Raw genomic sequence first — 17,013 nt, 5'->3', positions numbered from 1 at the left:
TGTGTCTTTGTGTCCCATTTTGGTAATTCTCGAAATATTTCAAACTTTCTCATTACTATATACGTTACGGCGATCTGTGATCAGTGATCTTTGGTGTTACTATCGTAATTGTTTTGGGGCACCACGAACCGCTCCCATATAAGATGGTAAACTTAGTCGGTTGTTGAAATGACAACAAAGAACTTAGAATATGACATAAACTCAGTTGGTAAAGCAGTGGCAGGGTTTGAGAGGACTGACTCCAATTCTGAAAGAAGTTCTGTGGGGAAAAAGCTATCAAGCAGCCCTGCTTGCTACGGAGAAATCATTTGTGAAAGAGTCAGTCAATGCAGTGAACTTCTTTGTTGTCTTAGTTTAAGAAATTGTCGTGGCCACACCCCAGCCTTCAGCAACCACCACCACGATCAGTCAGCAGCCGTCAGCACCCACGCAAGACCCTCCACCAGCAAAAAAGATTATGGCTTGCTGAAGGCTCAGATAATAGTTAGCACTTTTAGCAATAAAGCACTTCTAAATTAAGATATATACCTTTTTTTTTACATAATGCTATTGCACACTCAATAGACTTTTACAGTACAGCGTAAACATAACGTTTACATGCACTGGGAAACCAAAAAGTTTGTGTGACTCGCTTTGTTGCCGTATCTGCTTGATTGCGGTGGTCTACAACTGAACCCACAGCATGTCTGTGGCCTGCCTCTAAGTTCTCCTTCCGCCTTTAAAGACCCTTGTGATTACATTGGGCACATGGATAATATAGGATAATCTCCCTACATTAGTGTCAGTTGATGAGCAACCCTAATTTAATCTGCAACTTTAATTGCCCTTTGCCACACAACCTCACATATTCACAGGTTCCTGGGATTAGGCTGGAGCCCTTCGAAGCCTGGGTCTGGGAGGATTTATGCTCTTATTTTTTTCACTCCTGAAATAAATCTACTTTAGTCAATATCTTCAACATAGATTCAGGAGAGAACACTCAAAAAAGTGTTATTTCCACAGAAAATTCATAGCTAAGCCTGGGCCCTGTGTTCTTCTGTCTCAGTGCTGAGGTTTTTTATCAGCAAAAAAAGATGCAGAAAGAACAAGAAGACTCACCTAGTAGAAAGAATCCAGTCTTCGGAGTCAGCGTACCCTGAATTTGAAACTTAACTCCGCCTCTTCTGTGTTACATGACTCCAGGCAAGCTGTAGGGCTGCTCTGAGCCTTTGTGTCACCATCTAGAAAGTAGGGCTAAGACAGCTGGTGAGAGAGAGAGAGGATCGTTGTTCTGGAGGTGACACCGTGGTAGGTGGCACACCAACTGAGCATGAGTAAGCGCTGGGCACCTGGGGGATGGGGGTGGCTACACAACTGTCTCTCCACTAACTACGTGTGATCCTCACTTTACAGGTGAGCATGCAGAAGCAACAGAGTTAAGGAACGTGCCCAAAGAGGTGGCGGGACATGGCCAGCTGCAGGGTAGGCGAGTGGCTCCCGTTTGGCAGTGGGGGAGACGTCACCATCTCACAGAAGGGCCCTGGAGTAGGGCTTGGCAACTTCACCACCAGACCGCCACTGCTTCCTTTTGCTTTATAATACAGTTGACACTCATTATTGGTGGTAGTTTTTTAAGTCACCGTTAACACTGAATTAGCAAATCCTGGGCCATTGCTCCTCTGGAACATACAGGGCTAGGCTCCTGCGAACCCCTGGTCACATTTTCATAACCACCGTACATAACTTTGTCTTATGTGTGTTTCAGTTTAAAGACATTTTTTTTTAATTCACTGAACATATTTCATTTGTCTTTGAAAAACACGTATATTTTTTAAATTTTTATTTATTTATTTGGCTGTGCTGGGTCTTAGCTGCGGCACGCAGGATCTTCGTTGCATTGTGCAGGATCTTTAGTGGCGGCACGCAGGATCTAGTTCCCTGACCAGGGATCAAGCCCAGGCCCCGTGCATTGGGAGCACAGAGTCCTAACCACTAGACTACCAGGGAAGTCCCTAAAAACATATTTTTTAAGCCATGATGCAAAATTACTAGAAGTTAATATTACATGACTGTAAATGTGCAAATTTTTCTTTTTTTTTGCGGTACGTGGGCCTCTCACTATTGTGGCCTCTCCCATCGCGGAGCACAGGCTCCAGATGCGCAGGCTCAGTGGCCATGGCTCACGGGCCCAGCCGCTCCACGGCATGTGGGATCTTCCCGGACCGGGGCACGAACCCGTGTCCCCTGCATTGGCAGGCGGACTCTCAACCACTGCACCACCAGGGAAGCCCAAATTTTTCTTTTTTTAAAAAAAATTTTAAACTACCATTTTTAAAATTAATTATTTATTCTTGGTTGCATTGGGTCTTCGTTGCTGCGTGTGGGCTTTCTCTAGTTGCGGCGAGCGGGGTCTACTCTTCATTGCGGTGCGCGGGCTCCTCGTTGCTGTGGCTTCTCTTGTTGCGGAGCATGGGCTCTAGGTGCTTCAGTAGTTGTGGCACGTGGGCTCAGGAGTTGTGGCTCGCGGTCTCTAGAGCGCAGGCTCAGTAGTTGTTGCGCATGGGCTTAGTTGCTCCGCGGCATGTGGGATCTTCCCAGACCAGGGCTCGAACCTGTGCCCCCTGCATTGGCAGGTGGATTCTTAACCACTGCCCCACCAGGGAAGCCCCAAATTTTTCTTTTTTTAAAATTATTATTATTTTTTAATTGGAGTATAGTTGGTTAACAAGGTTGTGTTAATTACTGCTGTACAGCAAAGTGATTCAGTTATACATATATATACATTTTTTAACATTCTTTTCTATTATGGTTTATCATAGGATATTGAATATAGTTTTCTGTGATATACAGTAGTAAAGACATTTTCTTTAATAGGTCTTGTTGATTCCTTAATATTGAACTCACAAAGAAACTTGGGATAGCCATGGAAAATTATTTCCCCGAAGCTTTTTCTACCCGAAGTTTGCAGCCAATATGGTTATAATCACAGCGCGTGTATGACGTCATAGCCTGCTCTTGTTTAACAAAAGCATTTCTCATGCTGTTGCCAGTTATGTATAAAGATCATTTTCAAAATCTTTATGTAAAGTTTTTATTCCTGACATTAATAACTCCATTCTCTCCCCCACTTTACAACCCTAGAAAGAAAATTCAGCCAGACTAATGACAAGAGATAGTGGAGGGCAGGGGACAAGTGTGCCTCATTCTGTGTGTATGCATCTCACTTAAAAAAAAAAAAAAGATTTATTTATTTATTTACTTATTTATTTTTGGCTGCACTGGATCTTTGCTGCTGCATGCGGGCTCTCCCTAGTTGTGGTGAGCGCGGGCCACTCTTCGTTGTGGTGAGTGGGCTTCTCATTGTGGTGCCTTCTCTTGTTGCGGAGCATGGGCTCTAAGCATGCGTGGGCTTCAGTAGTTGTGGCATGCGGGCTCAGTAGTTGTGGCTCATGGGCTCTAGAGCGCAGGCTCAGTAGTTGTGGCGCACGGACTTAGCTGTTCCTCGGCATGTGGGACCTTCCCAGACCAGGGCTCGAACAAGTGTCCCCGGCATTGGCAGGCGGACTCTCACCCACTGCGCCACCAGGGAAGCCCTGCATCTCATTTTTAATGACTATACTTGATCCCATCAGAGTTATGCCACTGTGTGCTTAACCAAATGCCTATCACTGGACAGCTGAATTGTCCCATTTTTACTGTTATAAATAACACTGCAATGAACATCTTTGTGCATAATGATCTTTCCAAATTTCTGGTGATTTCCTTAGAGACATTCCCAGGGGCAGAATCCTTGGGTCAAAGGCAAAGACCCTCGAAGGCCTCAGATACATATGCCAGAGAACAGTTCAGTAAGTCGGCACAGTTGCACCCTCCGCAGTGTGTGTCTGAGAGCCCTTCCATACAAGCCACATTCGTTAAGAAGTCACTGCTTCAAAAAAAAAAAAAGAAATCACTGCTTCATCTCATCATCCTTATTAATCAGACTCTTTGAAAATCGCCCTGAGAGCTTCCGATCAGCAGGAGCTCCCACAGGGTCACCACACTGAGCCGACACAATTCCAGGCTGAAGGGAGGTCTGTGGCATTTCACGGGGTTCACAGCCCCTGTGCTGCAGCTCAAGCCTCCTTCAGACCCCGTGGGAAGATGGGCAAACCTGATGACACAAGTGCTCGAGATGCTGACGTGGCCCTTCCCTGACTCTACGTGGGGGCAACAGTGCCTTCTTTGCCCCAGACTGGCTTTTCCTGAATGCGCCCGCTATACCAGCTGGAGTTCCCTGAATGTTTGCTCGTGTCTTGAAATTAAGGCAAAATCTCTCAAGAGAGATTTTCTTACACACACACACACACACACACACAAACTTATTGCTCGAAAGACAAAAGACCTCTTAAAAAAAAAAATTAAGGATTCCCCTGAAGGCTAAACATCTTGTCATATAAGAAACGTAAACTAATTGGCGTGCATTCTAGGCAAACCAATCTAGCCCTGACACATATCTGGAATCTGTCTCTTGTTGTGGGACGCTGGCTCACTCCCAGTCTGTAAAATGACATGAAACAAGCTTTCCGATGGTTCCTTTTTCCTTCCTAGATGAGAAAGGGTCAAGGTGGTTGGTTCGTGCTATGGCAACAATATTATTTGTCGCCCTCGTTAGGACACTTTTGAGAGTGAAAGGAAAGTTTGTTAATTACTACACTGGCTCAAAAGATGTAAACCAGGACCTTCGCTGCAAACCAGGACACATGCAAACACTCATCTGGTTAATCACAGGGCGAAATGCATGAATGGATGGCTGGTTAGACATTGATCTACTGCAGGCTCGGTGCCAGGCACGGGGGAGGTGTCTTTTCACACTGGCTCGCTGGAGACGCACACCAGCCGCCAAATGGGGGCTGTTCTTTCACGGCTGGGGAGGGGGGTGGGCAGAGAGCCAAAGCAACTGGCCCAGTGCCACACACACAAGCAACCCCTGCCCCTCCGCCGGGAAGTAATGAAACTGGGTACCCAAATGAGCAGCAGGACAAAAAGTGCTCCCAGCCAGGGCCGGGGCCCCTGAGGACCCTGTGCTGTGAGGCATGCAGACCCCGGAACGGGTTGCTGGGTCTGAGGCCGAGAGCTTTGTAGACACCTCCACCTGGGCGGAGTTCAGTTCCCGGGAGCTGGGGCGGAAGGCTCACAGTGGAGGCAGATCTGTGACATGAAAGCTCCACGCAACCTTCACTGAGGGAGAACCCCCCCCACTCCCCCTCCCCGCGCCAGCTCTCAGCGGGACAGACCCCAGGCTCCTGCCTCCTGGCCCCCCAGGGCCCGCCTACAAACCAAGCCACTCCAGGTTTCCAGCCTGCCATTAACCCAGACCCAGGAAAGTGCTGGGTTCTGATGAGAAACACAAAAGGAGACAGACAATAGGGGTGTTAGTGACCCAGGAGAGAATGAGCAGGGCCGCCTGGAGAGGCATCTGGCCATGTGGGCAACACATGCATGCCCTGGGGGACCTGACTCCCCCCCCCAGTTATTTCTGAGCCTAATCGCTGGCGGGTGGAATGAAGAGTTATATAGTTTGTGAATCAAGAGGTAAATTGTGTAAGCCCAAGGGAGGGCATGGGCCATGGGGATAAGGGTAAGATTTCTACACCAGAGCTGGACCCTGAACCCTTTTGCACCGCCTCCCCGCTCCGACCATCGGCAATCTGGGCCCAGGGCCCTCCCTCCCTAACCACAGCTGCAAGTCCCGCCCGTCCTCTCCAACGTGGGCGCTAGCGCAGCCGGCCTCGGGAGCACGATTCCTAGTTGGATCTTCCGCCTGGAGTTTACTTGGCACCCCCGCCTTCATATGGGCTGTTCCTTCTGCCCAGAGGGCCTTTCCCTCTCTGCGTGGCTGGGGAACTCCTTCCTGCTTGTCCTTCAAGGCCCAGCTCCAGGTGGAAGGTCTGGAGGGGCAGTGGCCGAAATCGGGGTGAGGCAGGCTGGTGGCTGTACACATGAGGTCTCACCTCATTTCCCTTTTACAGAACTGCTTCCTCTCATTTTTCTCTATACTCAAGAAGTGTCGCTTTTGAGGAAGAAAAGGATTACTTGTAATGATGACGATGAGGATGCCAAGTGGGGCTTCCCTGGCGGTCCCGTGGTTAGGACGCCACGCTTCCACTGCGGGGGCCACGGGTTCCATCCCAGTCGGGAAACCAAGATCCCGCATGGCACCGGGCAGCCAAAAAAAAAAAAAAGGATGCCAAGTCCCAGGTCAGATTCATCTCTACTGTGAAACTCACCTTGCCCCACCAGGCGTCTCGGCCTCTTACTTCTCGGGGCCCCCTGTGCCTTTTCTTCAGGAGGCTGATCATGGTTTGTGACTGCGTGCATTTCTGCTGTTACTTGAATGACATCTCTCACCCCCACTGGCTCCATCAGAGCAGGGACAGTGTCTTTCCTTTTTTAAAAAAATCAACTTCATCGTGATATAATTTCATACGATAAAAGACATCTATTTTAAGTGTAGTTTAATGAGTTCTGGCAAACGTATACACACTTGTAACCAACCATCACAAGCAAGATACACAACGTTTCCACCATGCTCCCTGCAGCCAGCCCTGTCCCCACCCTGGCAGGCAACCAAGGGTCTGTTTTCTGTCCCTATAAATTCGTTTTGCCTGGTCTGGAATTTCACATGGGTGGAGTCACGCAGTATGTCCTCTGCTGGGTCTGGCTTCTTTTCTGTAGTGTAATGCTTTTGAGCTTCAGCCAGGTTGCTGCATGGCTCAGTGGTTCTTTGTTTATTGCTAAGTCCCTTGTACGGATGAGGCACCATTTGTTACACTCCATCTGTTTGTGGGCATTTGGGTCGGTTCCATCTTTAGTCGTTATGAATAAAGCTGATATGGACATTCAGGAACAATCATCTGTGTGGACATATGCATTTGTTTCTTTGGATAAATATTGGGACTGGAACTGTTGGGTCACGTGTAATAATATGGCTAACTTTTTAAGAGCTGCCAACCTGTTTTCCAAAGTGTCTGTACCATATTACTTCGTCAGCAGTATCGTGGGAGAGCGGCGGTCGCTAAACACTCTCTCCAACACTGGGAACCACCCGACCGGGCCTCCTCTTGCACAGTGCACACCCTCAGCCCCTGGCCCAATGCTGCCCACCAAGGGAACTCAATCGATCACTACGGAATGCATGAGTGAATGCACTTTGCTTTGTTATTTTGTTATCATTTTCAAACCAATGTTTATTCCACTGCTCTGGGTGGTTTTTAAATTTATTTATTTATTTTTGGCTGCATGAGGTCTTCGTTGCTGCACGGGCTTTCTCTAGTTGCTGTGAGCGGGGGCTACTCTTCATTGCGGTGCGCGGGCTTCTCATTGCAGTGGCTTCTTTTGTTGCGGAGCACGGGCTCTAGGTGCACGGGCTTCAGTAGTTGTGGCTCACGGGCTTAGTTGCTCCCCAGCATGTGGGATCTTCCCGGACCAGGGCTTGAACCCGTGTCCCCTGCATTGGCAGGCAGGTTCTTAACCACTGTGCCACCAGGGAAAAAACACTCGCTCTGGGTGTTTTTTAATCTTTTGTTATTTTTAATAATTACACAAATAATACATGCTCTGGGTGTTTTTTAATCTTTTGTTATTTTTAATAATTACACAAATAATACATGCTCAGGGTATAGAAATTAGAACAGTAGTGAAAAAATAATTTTAAAATTACCCCTTAATCTCTCCATCCAGAGACCCATGTTCCAGGCTCAATATTGGGCACTGGGAAAACAAAGATGAATAGAGCACACTGACTATATGCAGGGGTCCCACAGGCTCCAGCTGCCTGGACAGGGGCCACACATGGGGTCAGCCAGAGGAGGGGGGCACACAGGGGAGGCAGTGAGGAAACCCTTCAAGGGGGTGGAGAGGCATGAAGAAGGGACATGCGGGGGGCCTGGTGGACAGCGGTGGCCAGAAGTGGGCTCATAGGTGTCTGGGACTTCCCAACCCCAAGGCTAAGAAGGATGCTGCCCGGTTGGTCCTGCTGCCCCGCTGCCTCCTCAAATGCTGTGCGCCTCCGTGCAGCCACAGGGCACCGGCCCAGGACGCAGAGTCATGGAGGAGGCCGGCCCCTGCGTGGGCCCCTGGGTGTGTCCATGCTTGGGCACAATCTCCCCAGGAGCTCACAGTCACCTTTGCTGACTCCTCCTCCGGGTCCCAAGCGCTGAATAACCAGGTTGGCTGGCTCCTTGGACCTCCCTTCTCCACCTACTCTCTTTCCTTGGTCGCCTGACCAGCCTCTGGGCTCTACACATCATCCATCCAGTACTGACACTCATATTTCTCTTCCCAGCCCTGCAGTCTCCCCTGTGCCCCAAGCTTGGGCGTCCATGGTATAGCTGCCTGTCTTCCCATCTGGCATCTCCCAGCCATCTGTGCCCTCGAAGGAACTCCTGACACCCCTGGTTCCCAAAGCTGTTCTTTCTCCATTCTTTCCACCCCAGAAATGGGCACCACCGTTTGCTCTAGTCCACAACCAAGGAAACATTCTTGATTCCTTTTTCCCTCCTCACCCACATCCAATCTACCACTAAATCCTATTGATTTCACCATCCAAACACTTCCCAAAGCCCTCCAGGTTTCTGTATGTCCAATGCTACCATGCCATTCAGAAACATCAGCAATTCTTGTCTGAACTGCCTCGTAACTGCTTCCATGATTACTACACCTCCAAGTTAAAATCATGCATCAGCCAACGACTTGTTTTTGTAGAAACAAAAATTCATCCCACAATTCATATGGAATCTCAAGGGACCTGAATAAAAATAATCTTTAAAAAGAAGAACAGGGCTTCCCTGGTGGCGCAGCGGTTGGGAGTCCGCCTGCCGATGCAGGGGACACGGGTTCGTGCCCCGGTCCGGGAAGATCCCACATGCCGCGGAGCGGCTGGGCCCATGAGCCATGGCCGCTGAGCCTGCACGTCCGGAGCCTGTGCTCCACAACGGGAAAGGCCACAACAGTGAGAGGCCCGCGTACCGCAAAAAAAAAAAAAAAAAAAAGAATAGAATAGAGAGCCCAGGAATAAACCCTTGCATACAAGGTCAAATGATTTTCAGCAGGAGTACCAAGACCACTCAATGGTGAAAGGACAGTCTTTTCAGCAAATGATGTTGGGAAAACTGAACATCCACCTGCAAAAAGAATGAGGTTGAATTCACCTTATACACAAAAATTAACTCAAAATGGATCTAAGACCACAACTTAAGAGTTAAAACTATGAAACTCTTAGAAGAAACAGGAGAAAGCTTCATAGCACTGGTTAGTGTTTCATGGGGCCAGAGTTTCACTTTGGGAAGATGAAAAAGTTCTGGAGGTGGATGGTGGTGATGGCCGCACTGCAGTGTGAATGTACTTAATGCTACTGAACTGTTCACTTAAAAATGGTTCAAAAGATAAATTTTGTTATATTTTGCCATAATAAAAAATTTATCCAAAAAAATCATATATCAGCTCTCATCTGTCACTTTTCCACTGAAAACTCTCCAATGACTTCCCACTACTCCAACCTGGACCCTGAGGCTCTGTACAGTGTGGCTCCCGGAAACCTTTCCCCTTGGCCCAGATTGCTCCCCCCACCAGATGCCAGCCCCTCCCCTTCCACTCCCCACATGAAAATCTCTGCAAGCTGCCTGCCTGCCGGCAGCCATCACCACAGTGGGCTCTGGTTTGCCCACATTATCCCTGTATTCCGGCCATTATCTATAATGACAACCTGGCATAATTATATTTTTACAATTTGTATAACTACATTCTACTGAGCTAAATGATCTTTATTATCATTATAAAGTATTTATTAAGCACTTCTAGCCATGCAAATCTAATGAGAGGTAGCCTCAGCTCTTAAAAATCTCCCTTCCGAATTCCATCCCAAATTCATTTCAACTTTGGTTATTCCTCCTTCCTGGAGAAGGAACAGGGAACTTCTATGTTTTTTGCCTGGGGCTTTATATGCATATAAACTTTATACCATATAAGCTTCTCAGTGATGCTGGGGAGCAGATGTGATTAGCCTCATCTTACAGATGAGAAACAAGAGAGTCAGACTGCGGGAGCTAGTAATTTAGTAATTTAGGTCTTTGTGATGGCAAAGCCTTTACCACTCCTCTCATGTAATGTGATAGCTTGGCTTATTAGGAAGGGCTTCTTTTTTTTGGCCTTATTTACATCTTACATGCTAAAACACTGTGCCAGCCCAGTGGGATAAACACACAAGTAAACAGATCTTTCTAAAACAACATCCTAAGTCGGGGGTCACAAACTCAAATGTTCACAGGAGCCAAGCAGGCAGTGGAAATGGTGAAGCAGACAGGTGAGTGATAGAGGGTGGTGGGGACGGTGGCCAACCCAAGAGCACGCGACTCATCTGACGACGACAGCCAGCTTTGCCATGAGGCAATGTGGGGTCATGTTGTCTGCCCCTCCCACTCTTCCAGTTAGATTTATAAGTGAAATCTCCAGAATTTTAAATGTTGGCAACTTTGGCGGGTACTGGTCATTGTCCAACCTACAACCATTCCCTGCCTCAAACCTCACCTCCCACCCCCTCAATTTTTGTCAGTAGGGATCAGATACCCTTTGATCTCAGGAAGATAGCCCCAGGGGATAAATCTTAATTGGTATAAAGCAATCCTAGCAGTCTCATTCCCTTTGGCCAGTAATTGGTCTCAGGTCCTAATTCTGACAAATGAGATGTAAGGGGAAGACTGCTAAGGAGATCTCCCCTTCCTTAGTAAAAAGACAAAGGCTTGAGACCTAATGAGGAAAGAGCCTTTTGCCTATGGCCCTTTCCCCTTGTTCCTGTCTAATGCAGTGATGAAGCCCGGAACAGCAGTGGCCTTTTTGGAACCATGAGGCAATAAGCATGAGGCCTAAAACCAACATGCCAAGAATGACAGAGCAGAAAGGTGGAAAGACCCAAGGTCTTTGATGACATCCTTGCGGCATCAGCACCAGATGCGGCCATGGCCACTATACATAAGCTCAATAGAGCAAGCCCTGGGTAGTGCCAGAGGGTGGCTGGAGAAAGAGAACAAATGACGTGTACAAGAGAGGCATCCTGCCACTTGTCTATTAAAGGCCTCCCGTGTAGGAGCCCTTTGGTGAGTATGGACACGGGCTACACCTCCCCCTCACATCTCTCCTCATTCTGAGAAGTTCATCCACAAACCCCTTCCCCAGACCTTTTTGTCTTTAAGCCTCCAATCTTGTTCTTTCCAAGTTCCCAGACCATCTGATAGCTGCTGCCCCTGCACTGCTGTAGATCCTGGACCTCTGGCTTTCTCTCCGCCCAGGCAGGTGGCCTTCTGGGGGAACCCCTTCACCTCTACCTTTCGGGCACAGTGGGGGAAGCTGTTTTGCACGGCATTCCACGTCTGCGTGGTGCCAGCATATTTACAAAGCAACCTATTAACTGGGTCTGCGTCTTCCTTCTTCACTCTTCTGCCCACAGAGAGTCCACTGAGGCCATCGTTGTGGGGTGTGGGGGGATGGAGCAGGTGCCCTGGGAGTCTCAGCCACCTGTTCATGTGACTTACTTGTGCTTCAGGGACCTGCGCAAGGCTGATAGCATCGTCCACATCGACCTCCCCGCGATGGTGGAGTGTGGCATGTGGCTCGGTGGAGCACGTCACACCCAGCTCAGCTCACACACTCACGTGGGGTCTGGCATTTGGTCTCTACCAGTGTCCAGCAGAAAATCGGGAGCTGTGGTTCAAATGGAGAATAGTTATTTGCAGAAGATATATCTTTGCTCCAAGCCCCTGAGAGTCTGTGCTACGACTCTGTTATTGGGATCTGCCAGAACTTCTTACCAAAGACACCCTGGCCTAGAACTGCAGTTACAGAGTTATCTCGTGAATGGGTCAGAGCAGCACACTGAGATGACGTTCAAGTAGTCTTTAAAAGTCAGAGAGCCACCAGCGCAGGTCACTCCAAACCTCACTCCACCGGCGTAGCTAAGCAAACTGATCAAGCCCCTCTTAGCTGCTGGAGCGAACACACACCGAATCCAGAATCTCTGGTAAATTGGCTATATTGATAAATTCAGCCCAAACCTACATTAAACTCTGCCCACCTGGACTGGTGCCGTTAGAATCCATTCACCTCACACTCCCCAAGTTTCTGATGATAAATGCATGAATGCTGCAATTCTTTCACTGTGTGAACATCTCCTAAATCGGGCTTTGCTGTTGCTTCCCTGGGGCATGCTGGGATCTGACTCCGGTTATGGATTGGAGTTAATGAGGGGGTGAGTCTTGAGAAGACTCAGCATCCCTGTTGCCAGGTAAGCACAGATGAGCTCATTAATAGGACTTCAAGCAGAAGAAGACTGATCTCAGGCAGGCAGGGGGCTATTTCCACTGACAAAGAGGCTCAGAGGGATGGGGGGTTAAATGTTTGCTTGTATCCTCCCAACCGTCCCTTTTCTAATTCTCAGGACCCCTCTCTTCCCAATAAACAGCCTAACTTCACAGAAAAGCCCAGGTGAAGCTGTGAATTCAAGTTCTGTCATAATTATGCCTCAGGTAGGATTAAAGGCAGGTGTGACCTTTAGCCCCATTAGCCCTGAGGCTACAAAAGATAAGGAACGGCTTAGGGCTTGATCTGAGAATTTATAGTCCGAGCTTTCAATTTTCTTTCTGAAATCTCTCTCAGCCTCACGAGAAGCCCATCCCACAAGGCTCCACCGACTTGGGGCAGCCTTGTCTTCAGCGAGCCGTCCATCCAGGCAATGGCTGGTGACAACTTAAGTGACTGTTTGGCCAGGGCATGCTGCCAGGGAGGTCATCCCTGCACCAGCACAATCAGATCAGATAACCAGCCCCAGATTCCCATTTTCGTGGGTCTGTTTCCTGGGACCAAGTACATGTGTTGCAACATTCAACCGGGAAAGCAGAAACTTCTTTAGATAGTTCAAACAGAGAGGGATTTAATGCTGAGAATTGACTTCAAGGGTGTGGAAGAGCTGCAGGAGCACGAGGGAGCCGGTGCTGAGGTGCTGCTCAGAGATCAGGATGCTGCTACTACTCCTGGCTGGGGGCTGGGCCCACACTCCCCGCAGACACCCCCCACCCAGTGCGGATGACTCACTGTAGCCACACTCCCCCACCGCCCCCATCCCCACCTCCCCCCCCACCCCGAGTCCCCACCTGCTGCCAATGCCTTCACACAACCGTAAAACGATGTCTTCTCCTCCATCCACAACTGCACTCTCTCACCTGGGTCTCCCACTGGGAGAATCTAACCAGAAGCCAGCTGGTGGAAGATTCTGGGAAGTGTAGGTACCCGCCTCCCAGCACCCCGGGTACAGATACAGCAGGGAACAAGGAAGGCAGCAGAAGCAATGGGCGCACCTGAGATGTCGTGAGGGTAAGTGGGCTGATGGATAGGTGCACCAACCACAGGATGATCAGCTAACTCACCGTGATTTTTCTAGTGCAGGGAAGCTCTGACGATCATAGATTCCTTCATTCTCCCACTGTCTTAGGTTCGAAGCTTGCTTCTTTTTTTTTGAATGCTGAGCATTTTCCCCCTTTTCTGCAGGTTTGTCTTTGCCGCACTCCTTACTTCTCAAAATGATTAATGACAAGATGCCCTGGCAGTTCCGCAACCTGAGCTTCTCACCCTCCTTGTCTCCTTGAATTCTTCTGGCTCTTTTCTGAGCCTTCCTCTTCTGTCCTCTTTCCTAAACTTAACCCATCCTGCTCTCAAACATGCCAGAAGAGAATGACAAACCTGATCAAAAAGCAGTAACCTGCTAGAGAAGCAAAACATCTAGAGACTGAAAAACGTCAGCTTGCTTCTCGTGTGGACCCAAGGACCCTCTTGCACAGCCAGCTTATGGAGGAAAGGCACTCCTTTGCTTTGGAGCTGAATCCTGGAGGCTGAAGCAGCACCTTCTATCTCTGCTCTGCACAGGGCATGGTGCCATTCAGTCATCCCTCGGCAAGCGGGATGAGCTTTTACGTTAGATCCACTCTCTTGCTTCAAGCCTCTTGTGGCTTTCCATTGCTCTCAGAACGAAAGCCAAGCTTCTCACCGGCCTGCCCGAGCGGGTGGCGCCCAGCTTGCTCATCACATCTCCAGTGCTCTCTGCCTCACTCACTAAGCTCCAGCCACACTGGCCTTTTTATTCCTCAGATTTGCCCAGGTGTCTTCCTTCTCAGGTGTTTCCCCACAGGCTATTCTGTACAGAGTGCTCATCTTATCCCAGCCCTTCTGCATGTCCTCCAGATCTGACCTTAAATCTCACTTTTCAGAAAGGCCGTCTTATCACTCTCACACTGGTCTGTTTCCTCATAGCACTTACCACAGGAGGTGTTATTTTTCTTGTCTCGCTTGTACTTGAAACTACGCTCCGTGACAGCAAGGACCATAGCTGTCTTGCTCGCTGCCTGTACCTTTCCTTTGTGCCTAGAAGTGCCTGACACGTACTGGGTGCTACTGGACCAAGACCTGAGGTCACAACGGTGAAGATGACACTGTCCCTGCGTTCTCGGCCTTCACCTTCTAGTGACAAAGCACACAGCAGGTGCTAAGACGACTGGGTCATCACGGCTGAAGGTAGATGGGAAAACTTTTCTGGCACTACAAACGTCAGCAATCTGGGTCATCTGGGCTCTCTGGCCTTCACTCCTCTCCTCAGGAAGACTGAAGAGCAGTCATTTTCAGAACCCACTAAACTTGCAGAAACACGCTCTGCAAGTACACATTTTATATTTCGTAATCATTACCTAAGTGATGGACAAAATGGAAATCAGAAAGGTTAAACAAGATCTATTTTTAATTTTCCAGACTCCTTTCATATGAACTTTGAAATCAAAGTTGACCGGAGTGACAGGACCTTGCAGCAGGAACCCTGAGACTTTACAGAGTAGTTTAGGCTTTTGCAGGGTGCTGTACAGCTGACAAAGAGCTTTCTCGTTCTCAGCTCCTTTGATGCTCCCTGATGACCTGTGAGGGGGGCAGTGCTGGATGGATGGGGGGACGACTTTAATCTTCATGTACCAGGCATGTTCACACCTTTTAACAAGCCCGAGACAGGTGCGACTCTCCTGTCTCATCTTTGCAAATGAGGAAACAGCGGTTCAGAGAGAGTACTTGCTTTGCCCGGGGTCACGCTGTTGTGAATGGTGGGACAATTTTATTCCACCTCCTAGCAGTATTCAATCCAGCTGATCAGTTTCTCCTTTCAGAAAAACTTTCTTCGACTGACTTTATGGACACACGATCTCTTGGTTTTCCTCTTACTCAATGGCCACTTCTTCCCAGGTTCTTTTGCTGGATTTTCCTTCTCCTCTCCATCTCAGAATGCTGGAGTACCCCAGTTCGTGGTCCTTAGATCTTTCTACTTTATCCACACTCTCCTCCCAGGTACTTTCATTCAGGTCCTTGGTTTTAATTCCCACCTAGACAAGGGTGGCTTGTCATTCACTGCTCCAGCCTGAACTCCAGACTGGAATAGCCAATTCGTTCCTCAACATTGCCACGAGGGTTCACAGGCAATTGAGACTTAACTTGCTCCAAACTACGCCTCTGCTAAATTTGCTCCTCCAGCAGGGTTCCCCATCTCAGTAACAGCACTACCATCCTTCCACTCATACTCCACATCACATTAGCAAGACCCTGATGAAATAAAATTTCTATTTTAGGGAAGGACAAGGAAAAAAATTCATCATAAAATTCTGTTTGTTTGCGCCTCGTCCCTATCTCCCCAATGTGCAGTATGCATCTGCGTTAGCGCTACGCGTTAGCGCTCCTCAAAGATGGCAGTGCCTGCTCAACCATAAAGATCAATTTTTTTTTTCTTTCTTCTGACGCTAGCAACGTAACTTCTTACAAGAACATTGTTATTTCCCAGCTCTGTAGGGGGTCATGGTGACTTGCTGCCCGCTTTGTACGTGCTTACCTGGTCTATGTATCCTTGGTGAACTTTAAGTGAAACATCAGTACGTCATTTTGATGTACGATCCGTTGTCTCAAAAATGTACAGACTATACCTTCGACTTCTAACGGGAGGAAGAGCTCTCAGAACTTTCTGAGAATCTGCTTCCCAGGTGATAATCCTCAGTTTGGCTCGAATAAAATCCCTTTTTTTTCTTCTTAACTTGATAGTTAATTGAATTTTCGTCGATAACCGTTGGCTCTACAAATTAGATCCCCAATCCTACCCTACTTCTACCACCTCCACTGTAGTCTAACCCATCGTCTGCCTCCATCCCCGTTACAGCTTCCTAACTGCACTCTCTGCCCGCCTCCGTTCTCACCCCTCTCCGGTCTATTCACACACGGCAACCTGAGTATTCCTTGTAAAACTTAAGTGGGACCACCTTACTCTTCCCCAGGCCTCCCAACTCTCTGGGAAAGAATTCCATGACGTACAAGGCCCTATCTGGTCTGGCCCATGGCTACTTCTCATCATTCTTCTCCTAGCTCATTTCGCCTTAGCCACACTGGCATCCAATTCATCACCTGCAATCACCTTCTACTCTACAATCTCTTTGCTTCCACCCTTACAACCTCCCTATCCTCACGACTCCCCTCTGGTCTATTCACACTGAGCAGCCAGAGGGATCTTTCGAAAACTTAAGACACAGCCCATCATCCCTCTGATGCTTCCCATTTTTCTTAGAATAAAATCCAACAGGACCTAGTCTCTGGCTACCTCTCAGACTTCACCTAGCACACCTGGTCCACACAGCGGTCATTTTGAGCTTCTTGAAAGGCCTTTGCCTGTCGCTCCTTTCCCCCGGCAAAGCGCTTTCTCATAAACAGGGCTCTTTTCTCTCTTCGCTGCCCAGCCTTCTCCTTTACTGACCCGGTTTCTATCTTCTTACACTGCTTTGTTTTCCTTCATGATACTTCTCAGCATCACACAGGTAGAACCCCTACCCACGGTCGCCCCCCACCCCCGCCCCGCCCCGCCCCGCCCCGCCGAATCTGCTGGCCGCCCTTCCGCTCCATCAGCACAGCCTCGGGGTCGCGCGGCATCACGGGGCTTGT

General features: G+C 48.7%; 1 long non-coding RNA gene across 1 annotated transcript; it reads right to left on the bottom strand.

Moving 5' to 3' along the window:
* Positions 1-4,988: 4,988 nt before the first annotated feature.
* Positions 4,989-16,941, bottom strand: LOC111165163 (uncharacterized). The gene is made up of 3 exons (XR_016388273.1): positions 13,434-16,941; positions 11,547-11,715; positions 4,989-9,143 (listed from the first exon to the last, which is right to left on the bottom strand). It is a non-coding gene; the product is annotated as an uncharacterized LOC111165163 (long non-coding RNA).
* Positions 16,942-17,013: the final 72 nt, after the last annotated feature.

Source organism: Delphinapterus leucas, chromosome 17 (genome assembly GCF_059928025.1).
Source record: "Delphinapterus leucas isolate spDelLeu-1000000601 "Yukka" chromosome 17, BTC_Dleu_Yukka2, whole genome shotgun sequence".
Lineage (NCBI taxonomy): Eukaryota > Metazoa > Chordata > Mammalia > Artiodactyla > Monodontidae > Delphinapterus > Delphinapterus leucas.
Note: the sequence above shows the minus strand (reverse complement) of the source record. Positions and strands in the feature narration are given on the sequence as shown.